We start from the raw sequence: 12,280 nt of genomic DNA, 5'->3' as shown, positions 1-12,280 counted from the left end.
TTTACAGTTCCTGGGGCAGATGATACAACAATACCCTTTTTGGTACCCTCCGATCCTCCTCCCTCTACAGTACCCAGCCGAATAGTGCTAGGCATTGGCTGTTGCAGAACAGATAGGCCCGTTGATGCAATGATGGGTGCATTTGCGACAATACCTAGTGGTGCTGGATTAAGCGACTTCGGGGGTCTCTTTGCCATTCCACCACTAGTTATTACAGGCAGGGGAGAGTTGGGATGTTCCCTTTGACCCTTAGCATGTGATGGGGCTTCAGCAATGAACTTGCAGCTGCTGTTGCCCTCCTGCCTTAATTGAGTTTTTAATAGTGCCTTAGTCGAGAAGAAATTGTCAAGAGTAGCCTGCTCGAAGTGGTTCAAACGGTCAGCAAGCTTTGTGATGCGTTCTTCTAGTGGAAGCAATAGGGACCGTAATAGCCGTTCTACTTCAGGAAGCAAGCTGGTCAACCACGGCTGTGTGTCAGCTGTTACCATCTCTGTGTCTATAGAGGTGGGTGGACTAGGATCTATGTTGCCAGAAGGTATAATTACCCCCTCTAGCGCGGGTTCGCCCCCTCGACTCTCTACAGTAGCTGTCTTGGTAAGATACATGTTTTTGTTAACTTTCCTGAGTTTATGGGGTGGTTTAGGGGGAAGACTTTTCCTAGATGTATGGTTACTTTTCCTTTTGAGACCCGGCTTTGAGTTGGTCAGTGGAGCACCTACCACAGATAGGGGGATTGGGGTTGTGATAGGACTTCCACTTGCACGGGGGACGGACAAATCACCCACACTACCCTGGTTGTCCCCATTCGTGCTTGCGTCTTGACCCAGATTGCAGAAATCAGGTAGTTGGAGTGAGGACAATGGTGTTACTAGAGCGGGATAAATTTGGCCAGAGCGCTTGTCCCCCGAATTCTTTAACAGTTCAATTGATAGTCTGCACTCTGCGCGCCTCTCAGCCAGCGATAGCTCTTTGTCAATAGGATTAACGGGGCGATTAAAAAACTTGTCCAAGGGACCAACCACAGATTGGCCAGCATCGGCCGTTGGAGACCTCAGGACCGGACCATTGGAGTGGTCCGGCATGTTGGGACGTTGAAAGCCCACTTAACTGTTGACTAATAGATGAATGCAAATATCAGCGAAATGGCCCAGCCCGGCCTCCAGCTGCCCCGGACGGCCACAGACGGTCCCGCCCTTGTCCCGGGCTTCTCCCGGCACGCTCCCGCACGCTCCCGCGTAGCGGAAGCTCCGCGGTCCTAAGTACTATAGGCACTGTTGTCGTTGGCTGATAAGCAAGGGGGCGTGGCCAGCGGGGAGAGCAGCCCAGGTGTTGCTGGATGGGCGCGCAGGGGCTCCTGGACACTGGAGTCCCTGCCTAGCAGCTCGCAGCCCCGCTGGTCCAACCGCCACTCCCGCGCTCCTCCCAACAGACGCCTGAGACTATCAGGCTCCTCTGCCACAGACGCGCTGCGGGACCCGCGATCGGGTCCGGCGAGTCGTCAAAGAAGCCGCCTCCGCCCTGCAGGGGCACACCAGGTCACCAGGTCTCTGGAAACAGCGAGAGATCAGGTAGGAACAGCAAACAAACAGCAGATAATCCAAGAGGGGTCCTTGAATTATATCAGAACAAGCGAGATAGAGGATTCTCTCCCTGCGAGATAGAGAATCCTTTCTTGCACCACACTGAAAACAAAGCAGCCTTTATCACTCCATGTTTCGTTGTGATAGATGCTAAGCAATGTCAACTTTAGCGACAGTAGCAACTCACAGTGGAGTGGTGTGGCTCACTGGTTAGAGGCGGCAGACCCGGAAGCAGAGGACGGCCGGGGCCCAGGGTTTAATTCCCGACACGGCAGGGTCGTGAACCAGGGTCAGCGGACTCGATAACTCTCGCCTCGGTGCCTAATCTAACCAGGGATCACACTCGGCAACTCTGGGCATTAGCTTGCCTTATCTCCACCACGGCCCACCACAAACGCCGGGGAGGCCTGGTTTCACCTTGGAGATACCCAGAAGGGAACATCTCACAGGGAAAGCCAGGATGGGTTTCCCAGAGGTCTATAGCGCCACGACGCCTACGGGTAGCAGTGCGCTTTACAAGACACACACATTTACATTTAACTCACGCAGGACGACCGTCCACTGGAGTGTGCACTGCAACACGCATTCTGTGCCACGATTTATCAAGGGTGGTACCACAATACCCTCGCGCAGCAGAGTATGCTGGAGGAGCGCACACCTACCGAGGCTGATTGTATATTTCATAAAAGCAATGAGGACTTCGCAACGGCTGGAGGCAATGGAGGTGCGAAGGGGTGATCATGGAATGAAAGAAGTGAACTGCAGAGATGAGAAAGGAAGACAGGAGACGCACGTTCATGGAGCTGATAGTGGCTGAGGCACTGGTGCCGCCTTGGTAGGTAGAGATTTCACAAGGTGCTGCGGGTCTGGGTTTGCTGTCTATTGGTACAGGGCAGTGCTGGCTCACAGTACTCGCGGGGGTGGGGGGAAGGTCGCGTTTGGGGGGGGAGTTTTAAAACATAAAATTAAAAAAACAATTACCGTGTCCGCACTTTCATTATTTATTTGGTGTGCCTCTCAAACAAAGATGCTGCATACAGGCCTTATCGCAGAGGCCCACAAGTGCTCAGACATAAGTCCTTTGCTCACTTTGCCTGGCTGATGAGGATTATGTATCCGAAATTGGTCCCAGGATGCTTGTTTCCGGTCCAGGGAGGTTATGGCTTGGCGTTCGGGCTGGACTGTTCCCATGAGGCACAGGGTCAGACTGATTTGCATATGGCCATGTCTGAACTGGGGTGGCGGAGTGAGCTAAAGAATGGTGATGGATTAAACCCAGATCAGTTGACTGGGGGTGAGTGTTTGATTTGCTCACACACTCCATCCATCATCCCCTTTTGTATCGCTTTGTTCGCCCTAAGTTGGCAGGGTATGCTCAGACGTGAGTCCCTTGCTCACTTTGCCACTGGATTCAAGATAGCCTGGCTGATGAGGATTATGAATCGGAAACCGGTCCCATGATGCTTGTTTCTGGTCCTGGGAAGACATGGCTTGGCAGTTCGGGCTGGACTGTTTCCATGAGGCACAGGGTCAGACTGATTTGCATATGGCCATGTCTGAACTGGGGTGGCGGAGTGAGCTAAAGAATGGTGATGGATTAAACCCAGATCAGTTGACTGGGGGTGAGTGTTTGATTTGCTCATACGCTCCATCCATCATCCCCTTTTGTATCACAAGTGCTCAGCAGCGCAGAGGAAGAAAATCCGGTACGTTGAAAAGAGGGCGTGAGCTATGCATTACAAGGCAATTACGTCGGTGAACATTGTACGTTAGTGTCACAGGACTTGTTCATGATGATACTTTCAGCCACAGAGCTCTGAATGGCCAAGTACTCGCTTTTACTGAATGCCTGCAGTTCTTTAATTAGTAAGGAATAGTACCAGCACTTCTTGGGTGCGTTGAAATACTTTTAATCATGAGAGAATGCCAGCATTTTTCCGTATCACACAGTAACCTGGGTAAAGTGAGTACCCGCAGTTCTTTAATTAGGAAGGAATAGTACCTGCACCTCTGTGGATGGGCGGGCAGAGTGTTTAAATAATTTTCATGAGATAGTGGCAGTCCTGGCTCGCAATACTCGGGTCGGGGTAGGGGGTGGTCGCGCTGAGGCCGGGGGAGTCACGCGGGGTTGGGAGCCAAGGGGTGTTTAAAAATAAAATAAAAAACTTACCAGGTCCGCGCCGCCTCTGCTCGGGAGTCTCGTTGGCGCCTACAGGAACAGCCTTGTCTCCTTCACTGCTGGCAACCCCTCTCAGCCAATCCTGGTGCTGGCAGCTGCACCAGGATGGCTTAGAGCAGGGTTACTCACCGCCCGTCTACCCATTAGGAGACCGAGGTTTGAGCCTTTGCTCAACCCTCGCTCTCCTAAAGGGCATATGCCAGCCTCAGCAGACACCAGTGCGCATGACTGGGCATGGCAGAAAAATTCACCCTCCGTCCCCACTCATGCGCACTTGTGCAGCTGCCTGTTGCCCCTGGTCTGACAATCATGCCAGTCAACATGACGCTGGACCGCCCACCCCCTTCAGACTCTTAAGGGGGTGGGCGGTCCAACGTCATGCTGACTAACATGATTGTCAGTTATCCCTCGGCATCTCTGAACTTAAGTAAACTGAGAGTTTACTTAACTTCAGAGACACCGAGGAAGCTGCGGGTGCGGCGGCTTGTGAGGCAATGCCCCAGCGCCCTTAATGAATGCACCGCCGTTGCTTCTTACTGTGTGCCCGGTAGGTTCCTACAATGAATGCCAGTGCCCCTGACAGTGCCCGACTTACCTCCATACCTGCCCTCCAGCAGCCGCCACGACGCCTCCCACACTGTAGCAGCAGCAGCCCGACAGACCCACGGCCTGATGGAGAGTGTCCAGGCAATGGTTCAAAGCCAGTTGGCTGGTAGTACTGTCTATCACAGACAAGTATGGGTATAAACCAATCAAACCGCACAATACCTGTTGCTCTAGTTGACAGAACCAAACTCCAACTGTGCGTCTGGTTACAGTCAGCTGGAGCACTAACAGTTATTATCCAAATTGGCATCTGCGAGTGCCCTTCTGCAATGTTGACATACTCATAACTAGAGCAGAATTCCACTGAGTTTTTATGCAGTTCTGCGGAATTCCGCGTAGTGAAACTCTGTAAACTCTTCCCACCCCTAGTGATCAGAATGGTGAGTGTGGAGCTGCTATGAGCCCTGAAATCTAGCAAACCTGTGAGAAGTGGTGCTTCTTCAATAACTTGCTGGTTCAAACATTATGGGGGTGAGCTGCAATTGGAAGAGAAAATTGAATCGCTTTACATCAGTTACATTACACAAGGTCACATTGAATTTTATGAGTTTGAGTGATCATTGCCTGCATGATCCATGATACATGTTGCCTCCCATTGCCCACTGTATTTAAGGAATCAATAAGGGTGCTCCTGGCTGGCTGGGTCTTTTACCTGACAGCGATCCCGAAGGAGCTGGCGTATGAGGACGTATGTCAGGAACGGACCCAGTGGTCCATTAAATCTTTGAAGGTCATTATCTGTCCATTATGGAGGAGGTGATCCATATTCAAAAGATCCACCTGGTCCCAGGGTTACAGGTCTCACTTAGTGAGGTAACAAGATTCTTTGGGAAGGGCTAGGAGGAGGATCAAGGTAGCATACGGGTGAATCCCTAGTGAGCCAACATCCTTGGGACAGACACCACAGGGCCACCTGTAACAGGTGATGAAGACCTCCTTTTGTGTGGAGCCCTGGCACTGGCAGATCGAGGATAGCTGCTCAGGATAGGGGGGTCCCGTACTCCGGTATCCTCCAGCCAAGGTCCTGTCAGCCAAGGGGTGAGCCATTGCAATTGGGCAGTCAGGAAATATCATTTAAACTGAGGGGTTCCCAGGCCACTCGATTCCAGAGAAAGTTGCAGCTTTGATAGGACTACTCGCAGGAGGCAGTTGTGCCAGATGAAGTCCCCCAGCTGTTTATCTAGGTTTCGAAAGACCAACTGGCAAGGTATTACTGGGAGGCACATGAAATGATCTAGGAGCCTAGGAAACATCATCTTTGCGAGGGCTATACAGCCCTTCAATGGCAGTGAAAGGGACTTCCAAAAAGTAACTTGTGCTTGAAGGAACAACACTGAGGCAGTGAGATTTCCATGCAGCAAAGTATGGAGTATCCTAATGCCCAAATACCAGAAAGATCTCCTTTTCTATCACACCCGGATTTCCCTATATCTAGTATTGTTGGGTTGTTGTAGGGGTTAGAAGGAACAGGCAGGACTTGGTCCTACTCACTTGTAGACCTGAAAGGTCCCCAAAGTACATTAGAAGTTGGGCCAAACCGGAATGGTTGGTGTTCATCCACGTACAAGGAGATTACATGCATCCTGTCTGGTATGGGGATGCTCCTGTCCCTCCCTGAGAGACAAGTGTGTGCCAGAAGAGGTACCATCAACCAGTGCGAAGAGAAGTGGGGAAGAGGACATCCCTGCCGAGTGCCTCTGCCCGCCTGTATTGGTTGCGAAATCAGGCTCACTGACCGGCCTCTCACAGTGGATTCAGTGTATAACAGTCAGTTTAATTTAATAGTGTCTCAAAGCAGAAGCGGCCCAATGTTGCAAACAGGTATTCCCAACTCAAGGGATTCGAATCCTTTTCTAGGTCTAAGACCAGGGCAGCTGCTCGAGGCCACTAGGTCTGTGTAACATCTACGATACACTGTAGTTGCCTGTTAGTGAGAGCGGTGCACCTACCAGGGATGAAGCCATCCTAGTCTGCATAAACCAGACAGGGGAGAACTTGTTGGATCCAAGTGGCCAGAATTTTCAGGATTTTATAATGCATGTTCAGAATAGCTACTTGGTGGTAAGATGTTGGGCTTGTAGGGTCCTTTCCGGGCTTCAACAGGGAAACTAGTAACACTTCCAAACCGTTTAGTCAACCATGGTCCTAGGAAGCCATAAAGGTTTTTATAAAACTCTGTTTGGAGTCCATCTGTCCCCAGTGTTTCCCCTGTGACCAGTTCTGTAACACCAGTGTGAGTGTCCACCACCATGATAAGGCCATCATCCTCTGCCTGTTTGACTGCTGTAAGGGGTAGGGGAACCCGGTTAAGAAATGCTTGGATTTCTGTCTCTGGGGTCCCCAAAGGAGGAGGGTACAGTCCAGTGTAGAAATCCACGAAAACCTTGTAGACCTCACCATGCAAATAAATGAAGGTATCTTCTGATCTGCTGAGTGGCATTACTGGGGGATGCTAGATTCATTTATTATCAATCAGGCCAGCAGGCAGCCTGATTTATCACTCTCTAAGTGTGAACATGCAATGTAAGCTAAATAGTAAAGGCATCACAGTCTTTCCAGTAATCTGTCCTTCTCCCCTCTGAACTGGGACGAGTAAGGTTGCTGTGTTGGGTCATCCACGACCCTGCGTTCCATACCAATATACTTTTGCTCAGCTTTTGCAAGCTCTCTGATGAGGCTCCAGCACTCGGCAAAGGTAGACCCCTTGACAACTCCCTTAAAGGCCTCCCATTCCACTGCTAAAGATGCGGTCAAGCCCTTATTGTGTTCAAAGTAGTCTATAATGTGACCTGCTAGGGTGGCCCTAAAGATTGGGTCTTCCAGGGCCGCAATTTCCAAGTGGAGATCGAGGAGGGAGTCCTGCCCCAATGCAAACTTAATAATAGCAGGTTGTGGTCAAACAGATCCTTTCCCAAGCAGTCGGGGGAGGAAACAGCAGAGCAGATCATCACAGCGCATACTACCCTGTCCAGGCAAATGTACGAGTCATGTACTGTAGAGCAGTAGAAATAACGTTTGGCTCCTGGGTTTAAGTGTTTCCATGTGTGTTGCACGGAACACTATCGAAGCCAGGGGGGAGGGCTATGGGCATTGATTGCAGTGGGGGCTGATAGAAGAGGAGGGTGTGAATAGTCTAGGGAAATGACCAGGATGCAGTTAAAGTCACCCCCACTAACCCTACGGGATATGGTCTCACTTAGCGAAGTGGCACGGGAGGCCACAGAGAAAGGAGGGTTGTTTGGAGTTGGGGACATGTACACTGTCCAGTAGGAGGAGGAATGAATACATATTAGGTTGTTAAATGATTTAAAATTGGTACAATGAATACTCAGTCAGCCAACACATAGAATTCATAAAGTATTAATTTTAACCTTGAGCTGCCTACTGGTCAATTCATATGAGACCACGTTAATCAAAATCGGGACAGAGAGGTACGTAGTGGACCTAGCCTCCTGTATGAGATAAATCAATCAAAAGAAATCCAGCAGAAAGTTTAAACTGATATCATTCTAGATGTGTAGGTATTTCTTAAGGGAAAATATTTATTTTATTTAAATAACCCTCGCCCACCAAAAGGCCCCTTGGTTCATCATCGGGTTCTTCATCCCTCACTGCGGGACGGGGCATGCTGTGACCAATGGAGACGTGAGACCACTTGCTGGAAGGTGTGGGCTATATTACTAGAAAAATAGGAGTGGAAGGGTCAGTGAATTAATAGGCAAAGTATCTTAAAAAGTACCTGGCCACTAGGAACCTAAACTTTATTGAATCCTGTGGCTGATATTGTTAGAAGGAGGGGGTGGGGGGTGCACAGTATAATGTATGTGTAACTCCTGGAATACATGTTTCAAGCCTTCCCCTGAGACATATGGTCAGAACCAAGAACAATTGACCCCCTAATACCACTCCTGAATGATGGCTGATATATTCCTCAGTGCCTATTCAAGGTATATTATTATGCCTTATATGATACCTAATTGGTATGTTGCTTCAATGCTACCAATTTGGTATGATGCCTCAATTCATTTTATTATTATCTTAACTTTGCCCCATGAGCTCTGCACATGAGGGGAGGGACGCTTGTAGTCAAACTTGCCCACCCACGGAGCACCGGGCAGGCAAAGTATGCTGGGCGAGGGAGTAGCTTTGAAGCATATCAGGCCCCAGGACATCAGGAGTTTACATTTAAAATCAAACATAACCACCAAACCTAGAAACCTATAAAACAAATCCTGCACAGACCTCAAGCCAATGGACACTATCTCCATTGACAGCAGCTGTTGATGTCGCACACTGAGTCTATTTATCAGCCCTGTGAGAGGTTAAAAGTAGCTTCAGAAGAGTAGTTTCTGGTGCACTGACGCCCCGCGCTGCCTGCACTCACCTTCGCAGGATAACAGAGGTACCCACCTGAGGCAGGACTCTGCAGCACACCTTCATGAGCCCAATAGAAGAAACTGTATGCAAACCCATGCGCAAGAAGACTGAGACAACATGGCAGCTACATATATCAATCAGAAAGGCTTTAAACAGCAGTAAACAATGAGGACAGACTAGGAGCCACGGGTGGTGGAATAGCAATTATTCACCGGTCACACCTTAAAATTAGTACCCTCCCACAAACTGGACAGGAGGCTGAGTCCCTATCCTTTACGGTTAAACTTAGCAATCAAATAATATTCTCGGTCCTTTTGCTTTACAGACCCCCGGGGCATAGGGGTCTATTTACCAACGCCCTTCTAACTTTCCTGGAATCTACCCTGGACCTAGCTACATTTATGGTACTGGGCGATTTCAATTTCCATCTTGAGGACAACAATTCTGCCGAAACATCCACTCCAATTAGAGAACTTCCTCTGCTTTGGGATGGACCAATTAGTAGCAGGGCCCTCCCACATAGCGGGTAATACGCTCGATGCAATCTTTACCAATAACAAACATATAAAGGTAACCTCAATCATCCCGGTGTCATGGTCCGATCATGCAGTTATCCATTTTGCCAACTCCTGCAAACTTTAGGCGAAGAGATCTTTCCCTCCCAGTAAAAATTCGCCCATGGAAGAAGCTCGAAGCCGCGCAATTTGCGAGCATTCTATCAAGAGATCCTCCCTTAGTTGAGAGCTATGACAGTAACAACGGAGCTCACAATTTCGACACGTGGCTTAGCCATGCTGTGGATGAGCTAATCCCAGAGGAATCCAAGAAGCCCAGGAAACGCTCAGCCACCTCGCAGTGGTATACCCCGGAGGTGAAATTAATAAAGATAAAATGTCGACGCCACGAAAGGATGTGGCGCGCCGACTACAGTTCTCATTCCAGGAAAGAATACACAGCAGCCCTACAGGAATATAAGACAATCATAGAGCAAGCTAAGGCGGCTTTTTACTCAAAGAAAATTTTAGAATCTTCTAATTCTTCCAAAGAATTGTTTAAGACGGTTGCACATCTAGCCAAAAGCCCTAGGGATACAATATTCACACCTGACCAGGCTTTTGTGGAAAATATTTGTAAATCAAAAACAAAAGCCACTACTGAGACTTCATTCCAAAACCACTGGAGTTTCAACAAAAGGGTGTTTCGATTCAAGCAAAAACAACCTATTTATAATTTCAAACAAATTTATTCTTTTTCATGCAAATGTCACTTTTCTTATAACAGCACCTAAGTTATTGTGCATGGAAAATACAGAATACAAAAAGCATACAATGATATATACAATATATACAAACATTTAAGAAAACGATTTCAAACACACTTGGCCATACATTCATACACCATTCATTCACAACAATAGAGCTAGTGATATTAGAAAACACTACGTCCAAACAACGGAAAGCAATTCAGTCCAAAATATTTCTTTTCATATTTTTTGCAAAATTATTATAGATGATATTTTCACAAGATGTCTTGTGACCCAAATTAAATGCAAAAAAAGAGATTGGCCAGATGCTGGACGTAAACAAAGTGGTCGACGCGTTTCAAACCCCTATAATTAAGGTGGGGTTCTCCTCAGGACCAGGTAGGTTCTGAAACAATAGAAATAACGGGATTTAGCGCATGTGTCTAGAGCATAAACAACTGCCACTTAAAAAGGGATCGACTCCCTGTGCTCAGCTGAGGCTTCCTACCTTACATCAAGATAAGGAACATAGTCAATGGTAGGTACTGGAGAATTCAGTCGTTGTATTTTCCAAAAGGATGTTATGACAGCAGCTGTGCAGAGAAACAACAAACGTGACAACATTTACTCTTGTGTCACACTAACGCATTCAAACAATACTGCAATGTGCCTGTGACGAGCTGATGCGGGGAGCTGTCGAACTTACCCGCTCCGCTTCAGTTCTGTGTATGCCGCTTAATGATGAGTCTTCAGGGCGTGGGCTCCTATTCTATAACTGGAGGACGACAAACGTGTTAGCTGTTTGGCGCTTTAGGGCTGGCATCGTAATTTAGCTGCAAGGCAGTACAACGTACCAGTGCAAAACGGCGAGCGCGGTGAGCGCGGTCCTACTCCTTAGGCGGTTTCCATGTTAGACACGCCGGTGTTCCTCAGATGGAGGCGTGGCCACCACAGTTCCTGGATATCCACCTCTGTGCAGGATTTCTGGGATATGTAGTTCAAAAGGTAGTTTCTGCAAAACAGAAAAGTAAAACCCGGACTGGACTCGGCAATGAAAAATTACACAGTGGGCTTATAGATTTCAGAAATTTCATTTAGCCCCCGTGTGGCAGTGTTAAATTTCATTATTAGCATTGCCTCGCGTTGGGACAATTGGGCATCAATGTCCCCTCCTCTGGTTTTTTTTCGATTTTAGACAAAACTGTCCAGCGCAAATCTGAATTTTCATGGTTGCACTTAGCCCAGTGGTTGACTAGTGGGGCGTTTTCGACCTTCCTACGGATACGTGATTTGTGTTGCGTAATCCTGCTTCTAATTTCCTGTGAGGTTTTTCCTATGTAGACTAGAGGACATGGGCACACGATTGCATAGACGACGTTTTTTGATTTGCAATTCGTGAAGGTGTCATGTTTCCAATGGATATTGTCAAATGAAAATACAGAGTCCTCAATAGTCTCCCCACAACAAGTACAAGTACCGCACTTGTGGTGTCCTTTAGGTGGAGGTAATCCGAATAGACTTTGTAGTGTGGGAGCCTTAATAGTGGGTAAAGCCGCCCTCACCACATAATTAGCGACACTTTTGTCCTTTTTGTATGCAAATAACGGTGGAACAGAGAAATCTTCGTGCAGATTTTTTAGTAGATGCCAGTTTGCTGTGATCAGCTTTCTGTGTAAGTTAGTTGCAGGACAAAAAGTGGTCACACAGACCATTCTTTTGACGTCCGGCTTAGTTCTTTTTTCAAGCAGAGTCTCACGAGGGGTCCACCATGCTCGTTTGAGCGAGTTTTTTAATAGCTTTTTAGGGTACCCTCTCTGCATAAGTCGATGTTTCAATTGCTCTGCGTGTCTAAAATACTCTTCCTTATTGGAGCAATTTCTGTGAATTCTCAGAAATTGCCCAAACGGCAGGTTTTGTTTCAGGCTCCGAGGGTGATTGCTAGAAAAATGCAACGCCTTATTTCTGTCAGAAGGCTTTCGAAACAGTGTTGTACTTAAACCTCCATTAAAAGGTTCTACCTTAACGTCCAGGAAGTTGATGGATTCATTAGATGACGTCACTGAAAACTGAATATCAGTCGTCCTTGTATTCAGCCAGCCCACAAATAGTCCAAGGTCTTCTTGTTCTCCTGTCCAGACCATGAACACATCATCAATATATCTCATATAATGAGAAATGTTACCGCTGTAAGGGTTAGTTTGGTAAATGAATTTCTCCTCAAAAAGTCCCATGAACATGATGGCTAGCTCTGGGGCAAAGGGGCAACCCATCGCCACCCCCTTGATTTGGTAGAAG

Source organism: Lissotriton helveticus, chromosome 5_1 (genome assembly GCF_964261635.1).
Source record: "Lissotriton helveticus chromosome 5_1, aLisHel1.1, whole genome shotgun sequence".
NCBI lineage: Eukaryota > Metazoa > Chordata > Amphibia > Caudata > Salamandridae > Lissotriton > Lissotriton helveticus.
This window is presented reverse-complemented; position numbering follows the sequence as displayed.